Below are 5,000 nucleotides of genomic sequence, written 5' to 3'. Positions count from 1 at the left end.
TAATAAGGCGGAGCAAGTTAAAGATCCAGAGGGATCCCTTCTGGATCTTTAAGGTCTCTCTTTTGTATTGTTTGGCTATCCTTCTCCTCCTCTACTAACATCACCATCATCCATTCCTCCTCCTCGATTTAACAAACTATAAATATCCATCCATCCATCTAAAAAGATAAATTTGAGAAAGACGTTTTATTTAATAATAAAGAAAAAAAAACCTCGAATATATAATATTTAATAACAAAACAAATATTGGCATAAATCGTCGAGATATATATATATATATATATATATATATTAATATAATAAAGTGTTTGTGGCCAATTAAATAATAACACGTTTATTATTGGATACCATCTTGGGTTATTCATACTTAGATCATACGATAATCTTGAGAAAAAAATACAGTAAAAGCATCGAACATAGGCATAGGGTGGCAACTATAACGGTCTCTTCACATACTCTATCTGCCCTAAAGCACGACGAAAGTGGACGCCTACTGACCTAAACCGACCGTAGAGTTTCGTGTCCGCGGTGGCACGCGTTAAGAAACAGGAAGAGAGACCGTATAATATATACATATATACTTATATATATATATATACATATATATACAGTGGAAGAGTAAGACGGGATAACGAGCTCGTATAATGGGTGGTAGAAAGGTGGAACGGGAGTTGGAACCGTAATAATACACTATGGAAGAAGGAGAGGCAATATAAGAAGAAGAAGAAGAAGAAGAAGAACAAGAAGAAAAAAGAGGAACGTAAGAAAGAAACCAACAAACAAACGAAAAAAAAAAAAAAAGAAGAAAAACCGATCTGGTCCTAGGACAACAACGGACTCCACGGATCGGTAAAGTGGAATGTTGAAAAACCGGTAATACCGGGATCTGTGTAGAAATTAGACCGAATCGATTCGTTACTTGGACATAACCTATGATCCCTTTGGGAACAATTTGGGATCATTGTAATAACGAGATAATAATCGTCGGTGGAAATAAAATAATAATAGAAAGAAAGAGAATAGAACTGGGTGGTATCATTGAAAAAGTGAGATGAGTGTTGGTAGGAGGTAGGAGAACATTGTTTAACGATCAATCGATCGATCGATCGATCGATGGATGGATGGATCGATCGAATGAATGATACTATATACCCGATGGTTTTTACTTGGTTAATCATCATCGTGTAATACTTACGAAGATTTGGACCACCTAAGAAGAATAATAGAATAGAGTCCATTAAGTGGACCGGAAAGAAGATCTCGAAGAATATATCGAGAACGACGGTGTCTTTGTAGTCTGATCTTGGAACAACCGAGTCTCTTTCTTCTTTAAGACAAGAGAAAGGATGAAATAGAAAAAAAGAGAGAGAGAGAGGGAGGGAGAGGGAGAGAGAAAGAAAGAAAGAGAGAGTCTGTATGATTAGAAAAAGTGGATGATCTCATAAGGGACACGAAAACGTCGTAAAAGGAAGGAATTTTCCGCGAACGGCGACCGGTTTTCAAATCATTCTCAAATGAAGAAGAAGAAGAAGAAGAAGAAGAAGAAGAAGAAGAAGAATTATAGGAAGAAGAGGAGAAGAAGGAGAAGGAGAATGGAGAAGAGAGAAGAGGAAACAAATCCCCTGCGAGAAAGACGGGTGGGGTGTCGGTACAGTTGCAAAGGTGAATTAGTTGCCTGGGAGGTTACGGAGCGAGTAAACGACAGAGATAGAGAGAGAGAGAGAGAGAGAGAGAGAGAGAGAGAGGAGAGAGAGAGAAAGAGAGAAGAGATAGAGTGAGCGTGTTCTCTCGATGGTGGGAGGATTCCGGCGTGTCCAGCGGGTAGGAGTGGTGCACCAACACTATCCACCTCCAAAGTCGCAAATCGACTTGTACGGTGGAAAGGGAAGGACAAGTCGCGCGACGCTGCTGTTGCTATTGCTCTTGCTATTGCTATTGCTATTGCTGCGATTGCTGTTGGTGCTGTTGCTGCTGCTGCTGCTGCTGCTGCTGCTGCTGCTGCTGTTATTGGAGGTTCTCCTCGAGAAAGGAGAAAAGGGTTTTGTCGGGGGAAAAAAGAAGAAGAAGAAGAAGAAGAAAAGGATTTGCGAGAAGAGAAGGGAGAGTTGTGTGTGGAAGTAAGGAGGTGGAAGGAGGAGGAAGAGAAGGAGGAAGAAAAGGAGGAGGAGGAAGAGAAGGAGGAGGGCAGGTCGCGTGCCGGCACGGTGCTACTCTCGACTGAAAGAGAGTATACCGACGTCTCTCACGGTAAACACTATAGAAATCTCTCGGTATAGTATCGTGGTGTAATATACGTACACAAGTAAAGACGGAAACGTTAGAGCAACGGTTTGAGTTCCTTCGTAAAAAGTCGTAGATACCCTTTCGTCGTCGTCATTGTCGTCATAGTCGTCATAATTATCGTCATCGTCATCGTCATCGTCGTTTTCCTCGTGGCTCACCTATCTATCTACCTACCTACCTACCTACCTACCTACTTACTTAACAGCCTACCCAACAACCAACCTACGGGTACAGTCTCCCCGCCCAATCGACAATACGGCATAGTGATCTCTTCTAAACATCATAGAGATCTCCTCGAACATCACACACACACACACATATATATATATATATATATGTATATATATGTATACGCATGCATATAATATACATAAACACGTACATAAGATTTAATAAGATATAAACTCTTTTTTTGTTTTTATATCGCCGTAAGTAGTTTGAAAAGTTTTTGGCTCGGCTTTGCTCGAGTACGAGATGATAATCGAGACACGATACATTCGAATCCAGAGCAGCGAGTAAAATAAAGATAAAAAGAAGAAGAGAAATAAAAGAAAGAAAAAAAAGAAGAAGAAGAAGAAGAAGAAGAAGAAAAAGAACAGAAAAGTGAGAGAAAGAGAAAGAGATAGTGAGAAACAGAGAGAGAGAGAGAGAGAGAGAGAGAGAGAGGGAGAGGGAGAGGGAGAGAGAGAGAGAGAGAGAGAAAGAGAAAGAAGAGAAGAGAAGAGAGAAAAGGACTTGTGGTGTGGCCGTGTGCGTCGTCGTGTATCTCTTCTCTCTCGCGTGTTTAAACCTCTCCTGCCGTCTCGTCGTCTTCGTCGTCGTCGTCGTCGTCGTCGTCATCGTCATCGTCGTCGTCATCGTCGTCGTCGTCGTTGTCGACTTACCTGCCCTCTCCACTAACGGCTGCCGCTGGGGGATATCGCACACGCCTCGAGAGAGGACCTGGACAACGACTACGGGCAAAGCAGCGCCGGACGGTGGTGAGCAACGTGCTCTCTCTCACTCGACGAACTCTCTCTCCTTCCTCTCGCGGTCTTCCTCTCGCGATTCCTCTCGCGGACTGAACAGTCAGGACTCGACTGTCCTGTCGTCGAGAACGACGACACACAATCGACGATCGTCGCACGTGTCCAAGCCCAAACAACAATTCCCTGACCTACCCCTCTTCCATTCGACCAATCGAGACGATTTATGTTTCGAACTTTATTATTACTCCTAAACAACAACAACAACAACAACAACAAGAATAACAACAAAGACGGCAACTAGTACTATTACTACTACTATTATTACTACTATTACTACTACTACTACTACTACTACTGCTACTATTACTACTACTACTACTACTACTACTACTACTACTACTACTACTACTACTACTACTGCTGCTGCTGCTGCTACTGCTGCTGCTGTTGCTGTTGCTGGTACCATCATACAATATTGGATTTTTATCGATCATATTTGATTTCGAAGAGGAACGACAAGAGGATTCTAGTCAAGAGGGGAAATATAATATATACGAGCTAAATCCTCCTCATACGACGTACATCGATATACATACATACATACATACATACATACATACATATATATATATACATTACATGTATATGTATATGTATATATATGTATGTATATATATATATTATTTTAAATCAAGTGAATAGCTCGAAAAATAATCCTGAAAATCTCGAAAGATATATCGCGAGTGATCGCATTAGGAGAGAGAGAGAGAGAGAGAGAGAAAAAGAGAGAGAGAGAGAGAGAGAGAGAGAGCGAGAGGGAGAGAGAGAAAATAGTTCTAGTTTGACATTAAAAACCACGTGGTCGCCGGTATTATTATTATTATTATTATTATTATTAATATTATTATTATTCTTAAGACCACGAGTGTTCTTCTTACTGCGCGTTTACATTTATCTACGGAATCCCAATGATCGCCGTTAGGATGTTTTATCGAACGTTCTGCATTTAAGAGAAATTCCTTGAAAATATTTATATAAAGTAAAGGAAGAAGAAGAAGAAGAAGAAGAAGAAGAAGAAGAAGAAGAAAAAGAGGAAAAAGAAGAAGAAGAGGAAGAGGAAAAAAAGAAGAAGAAGAAGAAGAAGAAGAAGAAAAATTACGAGGAGGAAAAGAGTGAACGAGTGTACGGATAGTGTGCTGTTGTTTGCCATATAAGAGTGATCTATCCATCTATTTCTCTCTCTTTCTCTCTCCCTCTAGATATATATATATATATATATATATATATCTATTTCTGTCTCTGTCTATCTGTCTACTCATTTTCCATATCTTCTCTTTTATTTCTATTTATTTTATTTGTCTATATACAATCTATCCTTCTCTCTCACATACACACACGCAAGCACACATACACGGTCTCTATCATCTATCTATCTTTATCTATATCTATATCTATCTATCTATCTATCTATCTATCTCTTTTTCTCTTATGACTTTTACCGCAAGCTGACGAGGTGATAAACTCGAGGAATCCCACGTGGATTCCCTCCGTTTCTGGATTCTCTCGTGCGTGTCCGATTAAAGAAGACCGAAGATATAAGAAAAAAATAAGGAAGAAGGAAGAAATAGGAAGAAGAAGGAGAAGAAGTAAGAAGAAGAAGAAGAAGAACAAGAAATACGACCGAGAATTTCCTAAGGAGATGCGAAGGACTACCCTCGGCTTCAAGGTCGTGGAATGACGGATAAGGTA

The 5,000-nt window shown here is 40.0% G+C and overlaps 1 protein-coding gene across 4 annotated transcripts in view; it reads left to right on the top strand.

Annotated features, from left to right (window-relative positions):
• LOC124955707 (Krueppel-like factor luna) overlaps window positions 1-5,000 on the top strand; it is a 38,906-nt gene that overhangs the window by 15,772 nt on the left and 18,134 nt on the right. The window contains exons 1-2 of one of the 4 annotated variants that reach the window (XM_047510538.1): window positions 2,076-2,247; window positions 2,720-4,997. The exons of 1 other annotated variant lie outside the window; for it this stretch is intronic. The gene's annotated coding sequence lies outside the window, so the exon portion shown is untranslated. Of the gene's footprint in view, window positions 1-2,074; window positions 4,998-5,000 lie in introns of those variants that run through there. 2 more of the 4 variants (XM_047510539.1, XM_047510537.1) reach the window with 2 other exon arrangements.

This window comes from Vespa velutina, chromosome 19 (assembly GCF_912470025.1).
Source record: "Vespa velutina chromosome 19, iVesVel2.1, whole genome shotgun sequence".
NCBI classification, from domain to species: domain Eukaryota; kingdom Metazoa; phylum Arthropoda; class Insecta; order Hymenoptera; family Vespidae; genus Vespa; species Vespa velutina.
The sequence above is the reverse complement of the archived record's forward strand: the minus strand, read 5'-3'. Positions and strand labels throughout refer to the sequence as shown.